A 13,249-nucleotide genomic window follows, 5' to 3' on the forward strand; every position below is an offset into this window, starting at 1 on the left:
CTGTTTCTCAGAAGCTCCCCAAGGCTGGCTATGCTGAGGAGAATCCACAGAGAACCATTTGGAAGTGAGAGTTGGCAGCTTCTCACCTCCTGCCCATATTTGCAGCTATAGTGTAAGTGTCATGCTCCAGGCAGTGCTAGCATTGCTAGAGATTAAAGGGGAAAATGCTGGTCAGGGACCAGTAGTGGATGCAGGGACTGTTGACAGCCTTTCCAACCTGGAGAGTGAGGAGTTGAGATCTTGCAGTCACAGTTGAGGCAAGGCAGATTAGAGCTTTGGGGTGCCTCCTATTGCTAGATTCTAAGGCTTTTCTAAGCTGAGTGTTGGGCAAGTGCAGAACAAGGTGGGGGAAATCCTCCCTTCTTTCAGGGGGCTACCAGAGGAGAAATACAATTTATCAAGAACTGTCCTTAGGAATCTCCCAGGTTGATGGAACTTTCCTTTTCTGGCCTCATTTTCTTCTTTGTCTTTCAAGTCTTCTACTGAGTGCCCTGTGGATGCTGGGGACCCCAGGTTCCCTGCTGGTCCCTGGCCCGTATTGGATGCTGTTGGAACATTCCAGTTGCCTGATGGACATCCATCCCCTGCTGTGAGGTGTGGCTGATAACCACCCCCTGCTGTCTCCTTCCCAGAGAGTGGGAGCCTTCTCAATAGAGGTGGTCCTCCACTGTACCATCCTCTCCTCCCTTCTTACCTCAAGGTGGTGCCAATCCTAAATTACACTGAAGCTCATCTCCAGCTGAGACCACATCCTTGCTCTTGTCCACCTGTCTTATCCTGCTTCCATCTCTCTTCTCCTGGAAGCATTCTTTCATAAACCACTTGAATAAGAATCCCTGTCTTAGGCTGTCCTTCTAGGGAAGCCAAGATAGTGCCCCTGTTCAAGCCTTCCTTCTGTTTTCTTTTCAATTACTACCTGTCTCTACTAGGTGAAGATATAATTGATCATAAATAAACCCTCCTAGTATATTTGTAGGCTAAATGTGTTACTTTTCCTGATAACATAATAACTTACCACCAATAATTTATTTTTAGGACTTCTTTTTTTTTTTTTTTTTACTTTTATTTGCATTTATTTTTTGCAGCATTTATTCCCAGGCCATAAGTTTTTGTTTCTTCAATTTATTCTGGGTTATCTTTTTCCTCTGGGCAACCTCCTCTTCTGGTTTAGGAACAATCTGTTCTTTTTCAGTAAGGATCATCTCAATGTGGCAGGGAGAGCTCATGTATGGGTTGATCTGACCATGAGCTCTATAAGTCCTGCACCACATCCTGGGGGCTTTGTTCACCTGGATATGCTCAATGACCAGAGAATCTACATCTAAGCCCTTAAGTTCAGCATTACTCTCTGCATTTTTGAGCATGTGCAGTAAAAAATTCAGCACTCTTTTTGGGCCACCGACCCTGTGTCCAGCCCCACTGTTTGGCCTGGGCACACCTACCAACTCCATCACTATAATGACGGAATGGCACACACTGCTTCTTTAAAGTGACATCCTTCAGATACTTAGTGGCTTTTCGGATATGCATACCCTTAATGGCCTGGGCTGTTTCACGAGTGTTCTTAAAGTGAACACGAAGATTTGAACCTCTTGACTTGCATGATTTTGTGGGATTTTCTGGGTCAAGTGAATAGCGAACCATTTTTAGAGGTCACCTCAGGCCGCTGACCGGAAAAGTAGGACTTCTTAAGTAGCAATCCCAGTGGGCAAATGTCAGTGGAATTGTAGGAGTATGGCTGACAGTGTCTGCAGGGAGGAGAAGGAAGGATTGCTTCTGGTCAGTTGGACCTTTCAGCATCCATTCCAGAAAGACTTTCTGAATCACCCTCACCATCTGCAATGGACTGAATGTCTGTTTCCCCCCAGATTCAAATGTTAAAATCTTAATCTCCAGTGTGATGGTATTTGGTTTGGAAGATAACAAAGTCATGAGGGTGGAGTGCTCATGAATGAGATTAGTGACCTTATAAAAGGGACCCCAGAGAATTCTCTCTGCTCTCCACCAAGTGAGGATACAAGGAGAAGTCAGCAGTCTGCAACCCGGAAGAGGACCTTCAGCAGAACCCGACCATGCTAGCATCCTGATCTTGGAATTTCAGAATTGTGAGAAATAAATTTCTGTTTTTTATAAGCAACCTAGTCTATGTGGTACTTTGTTATAGCAGCCCAAACTGACCAAAACACCATCCCTGTCCACCAGTGAATTGAACTCTCCTTCCTTGATCTGATGAGTACCCCTTTATTGAACTTATCATATTGCGTGGTGATTATTTGTTTTCCTGGCTCCCTCCCCCACTAGACTAGGAGTGTCTGGAGAGCAGGGACCTTGTCCTATTCATTTCTATATCCTCAGTGCTACTCAGAGTGCCTGGAACCCTCTGTGAATTCAAGAATGCATGTGACTGATAGAAGTCCACCTCCTTCTCCTCCGCTTTCGTGTATACTGGGACCTGGGCACACATGACATTTTGGGTGGGATGAAATCTTTAGAATATTAATCAATTGTCTTTCTTCCCAATATTTCCCAGACTTTGAGACTGGAAAATGTTACCCCAGGCTGAGGGAAAGAGAAGAGAGAGAGGTGATGAGAAATGGGAAGCTGGTGGGTCTCCGAAATAGCCTGGGGGTGGGGTGATGGTCAGGCAGAACCCAAGATAGACTTATGAGGTCCAAGAGCAGAGAGGGCCCTTACTGTCTTTCCCTAGTGGGTCCTCTGCTAGGAAGGAAGACCCAGGGGGAGAGGAGGGCACATGGTGAGTCTAAGCAGAGGGACCTTACATAGGAAGTCAGTGTTTCCTGGGAACTAGGCCAATCCAGAGGTGATAGACTTTTTCCTATATACCCAAGGGACCCAGGAGTGGCTGGAACTGAGGGGTCAGTTGGCTGGGTAAGATATGACTCAGCATCTCCCTGATCCTACAGACTGAGGACTAACCAGATGGAATAACGCACTGGAAGAGAGGCAACTCCCAGCCCACAGAAATTGTTCTGCTATTTTTGTGGATTAGGGAGTCAAACAAGAGAGTAAATTTGAGTTATGGAAAACATTTTAAAGGCTACTTTTAGTGCACAGCTCAACTCCAGACTAAGACTTTTATTTACTTTATGCTAAGAAGTAAAAGTGAAAACCCTAAGCAAACGAATCAATACTATTGATCAACAGTGGACATAGGAGTCAGGGAGATGCAGGCTAAGGAGGGCCTGGGGTCTAGGGCGTGGCTCACTGGATTTCAAGGACCTAGTGGAGTGATATACTGGTTGCCAATGAGGACAGGAACAAAATGATAGGTGATCTTGGGCTTTTTCAATTCCAAGTACACCACCCATGAACATCTTATAAACATAACAGGGGGGCCCAGACATTTAAAAGTCAACCAGAGGAACTCCGACAAAGAGGTATCCCCAGGCACTGTTGTGGTGGGGATATTGAAACTGTTGTGGCTGTGAATACTGAAAACAGTGCCAAGTGCTCACTTGCCTGGAGTCAGAAAGGCAGCCTGGAAAACTTCGCTTGACAAATCTAATCATTATTTTTTCCCCTGGATATTCTTGGGCTAACTCAAGACTGCTTGGATATCCATATATAGAGATAAATATCCATATTCAGACATAAATGCCTACAGATAAACACTCCTATGTAGACATACATACACAGATATTATCACTTATTGAATACTTACAGTTTGGGGGGTTCTATATATGATTTCACATATATTATCTCATTTTTTTCTCCCTTCAGCAACGAAAGGTGGATGATATTAATCTGTTTTTACACAAGAGGAAATTGAGTGGTGAAATAACTTGTCCAGGCTCTCAAAGCTAGAAAGGGGTAAGGCCTTCCTACATGATTGTGCATAATCAACACTGACTTTTCTCTATGTAGTTATGGTGGATGGATTTATAATGACCATCCCCTGCTCCTCAACCCTCATTATTCAGCTCATCCTATTTATCAACATTATTGGCAAGAGCCATATGTGAATGATCCTAACACAATTGTATGAAACAGAGAGACAGTAGCTCTGGAGGAAGGTCATGTGTGTGTGTGTGTGTGTGTGTGTGTGTGTGTGTGTGTGTGTATGGGCATACATACACACATATGCAGGCACACATGTTGTGTTTCACACGTGTGGAAATAGAAATTCAGAGAAGAAAGTGACTTGCTCAAGGGCCCACGAACCAAGTCTAGAGGAACCCTGGGGTGCTTCTGCTTGAGAGGTGGAGAGATGGAGTTGTGGGTCACCAGCTCAGCCTAGAATTGGGAGGCTGCCCAGTGAGGGGGCAAGACACTAGCCACCTTGCTAACTCTTCCTAAACCAGCTCTCATCTTCAGAATCTGACCTCAGTGTGATTTTTCAGAACATCAGATATCCCTGCCTTAAGATCAAGGCATGGGTATATTCTCCTAAACCAAATTGAAATGGATTTTGGATTAGCTCCTATTGTTCAGAAAGATCCTCTCTGCACTGGTTGCTTTGAAGTGTCCTGGTCTCCCAGCACCCAGAGTCTCCTCTGGGAGTTGTGTTGGAGATTGTTCTGTTATCTTCTTTCCATTCCTGACCAGGCAGGTCTACGAGCTGACCTGTCCCTTCGCCAGGTCTGCACCAGGCCCTAAGGTCCAGACATGACCCACTTGCTGCCTCAGACCATCAACCAAGCCCTTGCTTCTCTTGGAAGAATGAAACTTAGAAGCATTTATATATGTTTTTGTTACATAAATTTTTAAAAATAAAAAATATTAGAAACAGAAATATAACAAAACACCCATGTACCTTCTACACAGATTTATTTATTATTTTAAGAGATAAAACATTACAAATATAATTAAAAAGTTCCTTCTGTATCCTTTCTGGCTCCCATGTTCTCCCACAGGCAAGTACTACAGCAACAAATATAACTATTCTACATGTATTTCACATTTTTATGATATATTCATATTCACATAAAATATTGTAAACTTAAAAGACATAAACTCATACTGTATATGAGTTAAGTTTTATATTTAATATAAACATAATTTATATATAACATATACTTATATAAAATTATATTTATATACTGCATAAACTTTAAGCTTAAATTAAATATTATAATAATTTAATTAAGAATGAAATTTCTACAAACATAAACTAACATATTTATTATTATATGTAAATGCTGTATGTACATTAAAATTTATACTGTATATAGTTTATGTAAATTAAAATTTACAAAATTGGTATAAACTCTGCATATCATAGTATAACTTGTTTTTTCTTTCAATGCTATATTTTCATTTCTATCTATTTTGATGTATGTTGTGTCTCTTCATTCTTTTGAACTGTTGTGGAATATCCCATTATAGAAACATGCCTCATTTAAATTATGATTGTTCTGTGGTTTGCAAAGTACAGTTGTTTGAAATTTCTCAAAATTACAAACATTGCCCACATTGATAGGGACAGAGTAAAGGGACAAATTAGGTAATTAAATAGTTAATGCCACTAGGGAATTTTAAGTAAAGAAAAAAGTATGGGAGACCCCTGTAAGTTAAGAATCATTCAAGAAAGCAGGTTTGCTTAACCACAAAACCAAGCAGGCCTGCTTAGCAAAAAAACCCATGCAGCAGAAGCATGAGACTTGTCCCAAAACAATAAAACAATGGTGGCATGAGACCCACATCCTGCCCAGTGAGCTCAGTAAGTTAATGGCCCCTAAGACATGCTCTCAGAACACATGAAAAACAACAATTTATGGAAAGGTGACATTTCAAAGTGAAAGACCATCATTGTACTGAAACCTAAAATGATTTTTCCATAGTGCCATGACAGTCCTGGCTTGACCATGTAGGGCCAAGAAAACTCCCCTGCCCAAACTGAAGGAGGGCTGATGATGGAAGTGTGATGTCTACTCAAGAATGAGGAAGAAGGTGGTCTTCTCCCCCTCCCCACTTTTCCTTTGATTATAAAAACATAGCCCACTAAGTTCTTGGGGTGCAGCACCCTGTCACCCACCCGCTTGTAAGCTTCACAAGTATCCTACTCTAATAAATCACTTCTGATCTACCTCTTTGCCTCTTGTTGAATTCTTTCTTTGTTGAGACATAAAAGAACTGAGCTCCTTGGAGCCCTTCCAAAACACCACCTAACAGTTCAGCATTACCCACATTCTTGGGGATAGACATCCCCTTGTACACACATGTGAGTGATTTTAGGACAGATGCCTGGATGTGGGGTTGATGGGTGTTGTCAGATTATTCTCCAAAGAACTGTGCTTGTCCCACCATCTCACCTCCTACTGGAAGGATATGACGCTCCCATCCTCCACACCTTTGTCAGCACCAGACTTGTGAGCCTTGAGCTTCATTGCCGATTGGATGGGTGTGAACTGGTTTCTCATTGGTGCTGTCAAAGAGGAAGAAATTTTCCTCTACGCTTCTAGGTTCTTCTAGCTGGTCTAAGAATTAAATTGACATGAGACAGATTAACAGGAAAAATTAAACAAGGTTTAATAACATGTAAACATGGGAAAGACCAAGGAAAACTGAGTTGAGTAACTTGCCAAAATGGGTGAAGCCCTCACCTTAAATACCATCTTCAGCTAAAGACTAAAGAGGATGCTGAGGGTAGGGCTTTGGGACTTCAAAGGGGAGGAAGGCAATTTACATGGAGCTGGAAAAGCAGATGTTTGGTAAACAAAGATTTGCTGGGTCAGGCAGAGACAATGAGACACAGAGTGGACTCTGATCTCTAGGCCCTGTTACTCCCTCACATCTCACCCATATTCCTTGCAGATCTCGTTGGTGATAGCTCTATTGGGGGAACAGGCCCTCTATCTAAATTTTTTAGGCAATCAGAGGAACATCAGTTTTCTTCCTGAGTCTTTTGGGCCTTGATGGTTTTCATTTTGAAATAATTTGCATACGAAAGAGACATTTTGGGGGTGGCAAGTTTTGCTCCCCTACAGTGCTTTATTCATATCTCCCTGACTGCACAAGCAGTTGACAGTCTTTTCATATGTCTGTGAAATGCCTTTTTATAGTTTGTCTATTTTTCTCTTGGGTTATTAAGTTGTAGGAGTTTTTTATATTCAGGATTTTAATCCTTTGTTAGCTTTGAGCATTAACAGTGCTTTATCTGGTTTATGACTTATCTTTTAACTTTATTTATTATGTCTTTTGTTATGTAAAAGTGTTAACTTTTATGTAGTCAAATTTACCAGCTGTTATCCTGATGATATGTTTTGTGTATCCTGTTGAAGAAATCCATCACCTACCTCTCACTACTGACATTTTTCCATTGGTAAGATGACATCTGTGAGTATATATGAGAAGTGAGAAGGGGCTTTTCTTTTGCTTTCTAAGTTCTTAATTACAACAGCAATCCAACGATTAGGCAAGTTCAGGTTTGCTCTAATGATTTCAGATTATTTTCTACCATAGGGTATAGGGTAGTGCTTCAAGGTATGAGTTCTAGGGGGAGAATGCCTGTGTTTGGACCACTTACTTTGGGCAAGTTACTTAAGCTCACTCTGGGGATGATACTATAGTATCTACCTTGTAGGATTGTTGTGGAGATTAAATTAGTTACATATGCATAGTACATAGAACAGTTTCTCGTACATCATGAGAGCCAACTGTTATCTACTACTATTGTTGTTAGCATTATTTTCTCATTATACTTCTCAGTTTACCTCTGGGCTGGATTTCTAGAGGCTACCCTGAGACATTAACTCTCCATTCTTTACATGCTTTCCTGTGCCTAGACTGAAATCACCTTGGTGTACTTGGCCACATGCCACTTAGGGGATTTATTTACTGGGAGGTCAAGAACTAAAAATGCTCATGGTCTAATCATTCCAGCTTGTGCCCTGGTTTGGTGGTACCAGACATTTCATCTCATATAGTTTTCAGAAAAAGTAGAGAATTAAAGGTTTCAAGGGGTCAAGTACTATCTGAGTTCAGACAGAGTCATCATCCTTTTAAATCTCCCAAGTGAGACATGCATTGACAAAGGTGACTTGCAAGGACTTCATAATGTGTATCTATCGTGGTTGTTTGCTCAGTGCCCCTTTTCTTTCTTCTGGTTTGGTCTCCCTTCATTCCTGTGCTTCTCAAGCAAGCTGCCAATCAAAGCATCACCTCTCTCCCACCCCCAGGGATTGAGATGTTACTCAAATTGAGTTACCCCTCTGGCTATACCAATTTTTCTAAAAGGTGGACATGCAACCCAGCTGACCAATCAGAGACCTATGAGCATTAGATTTGCTTGGCTGGTTCCATAGTTTTCATCTCATATATCTGCTTGCATGGAAAGGCCTATCAGAGAAGAGGACGCTGGTCTCAGAGAAGTGATGTAAAGAGATAGACGCAGTCCTGGGCAGGGGAACCTGAGTCTTATTCCATGGAGCTGGATTTGGAACTGGGCTGGTGGGGGATTCAGGTGTTCAGATCCCATGATTTCCAAACCCAGGTTGTTAAGCACTTGTTTTGATTCTGTGAGCTTCTGCAGTATTTTATAACCTCATTTTACCTTTAAGCAAGATCCAGTTGGGTTTGTGCCACTTGCCACTGCAAGAGTTCTGTCTACTGAAGACATAAATAAAAGGTATAATGAAAACATTAATGGCTTTTCTATCAGTTCTGGGTCTAGATCATGCTTCTGCCACTTAATAGATATGTGGTTTTTACTTATGACTCAATTTTTCATCTGTAAAGAGTGGAAGATAAATACTCTGTAGGGTTGTGTGAAGTTCATAAGACAGTGAGTATAAAGGGTCTGGCATAGTTTTTTTACACATAGTAAACACTAATATTTTAGCTATTGTTATTATTGTTTTTATTACCACTTACTACTACTACTATTGCACTAAGTAAAATTTGATTATGCAGGTCTTGCACGCCAGGCATCTCTATAAACTCACCAACTTTTCTCTGGATCTATGTGCATGAAAAAATAGCTAAAATATGTAAAAATAATATTGATTACTTTGCCCATGAAGGGCATATTATGCAATGGCAAGGAATGTCAGCCAGGTTACTGATAGGAAACTGAAAGGGCAGGCAGAAGGTTTAACTGAAGATAGCTTAATAAAAGGACTTTATGGGCAAGTGGGCAAGATTAAGGGGATTGACATGAAATGGTGATAGGCTCCAGGACCAGCATCAAAAGCTGGTGTAACTGTTGGGAAGGCTGGAGGAGCTGCCCTGGGCTTGGCATCCAGGAATAGCTCCTGAGACAAGGTGGCTGCCCTGGCCCGATAGGGGAACATCCACCTCCACCCCAGTGAGGGAGGAGGGGGATCAGGGCGCTGCCACTAGCAGTGCTTCTGCCATCCACGTACTGCCACTGCACAACTGCCTCTCCACTCCACGGGGCTGCTGACTGCTCAAGGTAAACCCCACATCTCTATGACCCTGCAGCCAGAAGAAAACGTCTGCCTCCCCTTTGCCTTCCAAATATCACACATGTGAATCCAGAACCCTGGCACAATGGGTCTGGGTTTTTTTTAACCTATCAAGGGAGGGCTTTGGGAGCAGTGGTTGGGAGAATTGAGTAACTCAGTAGAAACCTAGTATCTAGAGAGGGAAAGGGCTCAAGAGACATGGTTAGCACACGCAAGCTCCATGGACTCAGTGGAAATCCATGTGCTCCAACCCGGCACTAGCCACTGGCTCTGTCTGGGAGTTTGCTTTCATTTAGACAGTGAGAGGAACGTCTGCATCAGGGAATAAAAGAGGAAGAGTATGAATACTCTTTTATTTTGTTTTTTACTGCCATACATTTACTTTATTTATTCCAGTGTTTCTCATCCTTAGCATTATTGGCATTTTGCAGCATATATGTATTTGTTGTGAGAGGGACTGTCCTGTGTACTGTGTCCCGTGTACTGTGCTGTGTACTGTGTCCTATGTACTGTGTCCTGTGTACTGCATACTGTGTGCTGTGTACTGTGTCCCGTGTACTGTGTGCTGTGTACTGTGTCTTGTGTACTGTGTGCTGTGTACTGTGCACTGTGTGCTGTGTACTCTGTCCTGTGTCCTGTGTACTGTGTGCTGTGTACTTTGTACTGTGTCCTGTGTCCTATGTACTGTGTCCTGTGTACTGTGTGCTGTGTACTGTGTACTGTGTCCTGTGTACTGTGTACTGTGTCCCGTGTATTGTGTGCTGTGTACTGTGTCCTATGTACTATGTCCTGTGTACTGTGTCCTGTGTCCTGTGTACTGTACGCTGTGTACTGTGTACTGTGTGCTGTGTACTGTGTCCTATGTACTGTTCCCTGTGTATTGTGTCCTGTGTACTGTGTGCTGTGTCCTGTGTACTGTGTCCTGTGTACTGTGTGCTGTGGCATATTGTGTACTGTGGCATATTGAGCCTCTACCCACTAGATGACAGTTGCATCCCCCCATCCTAGATGTGAAGGCTAAAAAAGTCTCCAGACATTGCCAAATATCTCCTGGGAGGCAAAATTGAACATCACAGATATATTCAATCTTTATATATATGATATTTGAGCAACTGTCATCACTGAGAAGAGAGGGAAGGAGACAGCTAACATCAATGAAGCATCTGCTCCATTCCAGGCACGGTATTAAATGCCACCTAACCTTCGTTTCCTTTCAGGCACCGTGCTCTGGCACCAGAATGGTCTGGCAAGGCAGGCAGACCTGGGTTCAAATCCTGGCCCCCCAGTATCAGCCTGGCCTTGGGTGAATTAATCTCTGTGAACTTCTGTTTTATTTTCCCCTTGTAAACTGGAGCTAAACTTTCAGTGCAGCTGCAAGGATTAACAGAGGTGAGTTATGGCAAGTTTTATCAGTGATTATTATGCAGAATTTGCACATGGTGGGGCAATGTGACCTTTCATTTTCCTCTAGCACAGCATTTCCAGTCTTGTGGTCAGTGACAGCCATGCTGCCACTGCCAGTCCTTTCCCTGTCTTACTTACACAGAGACAGTTGACCAGCAAAAAAGGACTATGTCTTTAAGGGCAAAGGAGAAAGTGAGTAATGCAAAAAGCCTGGTACTTCTAAGTAGCTGAGTTTTCTTTCTCCTTGACAGGGCTGCTGACAGGCCCCTTAGCAATACAGAGGCTAATTACTTGCCAGGAGAAAAAGAAAATGTGTCATTTGGTTGTTCTGGCTTTTCCCAGTGCAATAAATCACAGCCACGGGACTCTGGCTTCATTTGATTTAATAAAGATTTTAAGGAAAGAAAAAGTTTTCCTTGTTTTTATTGAGAAGTGCTGGTCGTTTGTGTCTGTTTCATCTGGGACTCTTAGTTGGCTGTGACCTACCCACCTTGCAAACCACTTTGGGCACTTCAGAGCTTAACTGTCTGCATCTGTGTTTGCCCACAGCACCCTCCTGCTTCTCTATGGTACCGATAGGCTCCTGCCCTCTTCATCCTGGGTCCCCAATTCCTCCACTCAGTTCATCAACTTCTGATACCTAAAATGAGACTCTCCTCACTTTGACAGTCATTTGGCCATCTGGCTTTCCTTCCCTCCTTCTAACTCTCACACTGTCCTTTGAAATAATCTTGCAGTGGTCTGCTGGTCTGCACCCAGCTGTGGGTGACAGATCTGTCTGCCCGCCACCTTGTCCACCCTTCCTCATATGAGGTCTATACTGGTCCCCATTGGACCTCCACAGGTAGGAGGTATCAGACAATTTGAGTGCAGCAACAAAACAGAATGGGGTAGGTGAAAAATCTGGGATAGATTTTGCTTATTTTGTGAAAGCCGAAGAAGTCTCAGTCAAGAACATCTGTGCAAACAGGACTTCTCTTGCTCTGGCTAATATTCATATTTGTTGTGTTTCTGGAAGGCCTGGCTCCTTCTTTGTTGATTTTTTCAATCACCATTTCACAGTGAAAGTCACCTGAAATGAAACCTCTGCCAAAAGGGAAGACATAATAGTGATGTTTCAGGAGTTAGGGTTTTCAGCTGGAAGGATTGGCTTGATGGCCCGGAGCTATGCAACCAAATGGGCAGTCAGAGGAAGGGTGTGACGAGGGGGTGAACACACTGATGTGTTTCCCTTGAGCATGACTTACCTTCTAGAGAACAACAGAATGCCAGAACCAGAAGATGCCTCTGAGATCACAAGACAGCTCCTCTTCTAACAAGGATGGTAAGGACAAGAGAAATTAAATGGCTAGCCTAAGGGCATCCAGTTACTGGTAAAGTGAAGGGGGCTGAAATCCAAGTGTCAGCTCTCAGTCCTTTTCACTTTGCATCTAGCTGAATTGGAGGTGTCATTGCCTGTAAGGCAATGTTTTCTTTGTTCTGAAGCAGTTGTTTGGGTCTCCTTTGTATCTGTTTGTACTGCATTAGAAGCTAGTGTCTCCTCCCCACCTCACCAGCATGGGTTTCTATACAATGGTGTTGACTTTTGATTCCAGACCTCTGTGTGGTTGAAAGTTGATGAGCAGGTAAATTATTCCTTTATCCTGGGAAACAGTGCTTTCTGACTTGTGGGTGAGCTAACCTCAAGTGTGAGCTTAGACACTAATGTTCCTACGAAAACTTCATACTGCTCCCTGATACCAGCACCGCACCTCTCTCTTGTACACCCCCACCTTCTCACTCCTAGTCTTTCATGGACAGCTCCTCAACATTTGAAATCATCTCATAAATTAATTCATTCTAGAGATGTTGATGACTGGTAATTGTTTTACTTTTCACTTTTGCTCAAAATTTTTGCATTTCAACGGGGAAATTTCTAGTACTGCGAAGCTTTGATAGAAGAGTTCTCAACCGTGGCTGCACAGTAGAATTAGCTGTCGAGCTTTATCAAACTCCTGGAGCCTGGGGTCCTTATTCTCAGATATTCTAATTAAACTGGTCCTGAAGGAGCCTGGGGCAATAGTAATTTTTTAAAAGCTCTTCAGGTGATGCCAAAGTATAACTATTATTGAAAACCCTTGCTTAACTATGAAGGATGACATTCCCAAAGCATTGCGGATTCCTATGGCTACCAGGAAGATTTGCTACAGTGAATGCCTCAGTCCCTTCCTAAAACAGAGCACACAGCTCTTGCTGCCGCATCTCTGTGTGGGGTCCAAGGAAGTCTCAGGGAAAGTGGAGTGAATGGCAGTTGACCAAGGAGGCAGGGAAACTACCTGGGACAGAACATTTTTCAGTCAGTCTTGTCCATCACTTTTCTGGTTGTTTTGTAGTTCTTTTTATTCTTCTCTTGCCGTTTTCCTCTGTGAGTTGATGATTTTCCATAGTGGTATACTTTGATTGCCTTCTCTTTATCTTTT

At 42.7% G+C, this 13,249-nt stretch overlaps 1 pseudogene; it reads right to left on the minus strand.

Annotated features, from left to right (window-relative positions):
• Window positions 1-1,043: 1,043 nt before the first annotated feature.
• Window positions 1,044-13,018, minus strand: LOC113607243 (60S ribosomal protein L17 pseudogene; annotated as a pseudogene).
• Window positions 13,019-13,249: the final 231 nt, after the last annotated feature.

This window comes from Aethalodelphis obliquidens, unplaced genomic scaffold (genome assembly GCF_003676395.1).
Source record: "Aethalodelphis obliquidens isolate GAN/ISIS:26980383/991018 unplaced genomic scaffold, ASM367639v1 scaffold47, whole genome shotgun sequence".
Classification (NCBI taxonomy): Eukaryota; Metazoa; Chordata; class Mammalia; order Artiodactyla; family Delphinidae; genus Aethalodelphis; species Aethalodelphis obliquidens.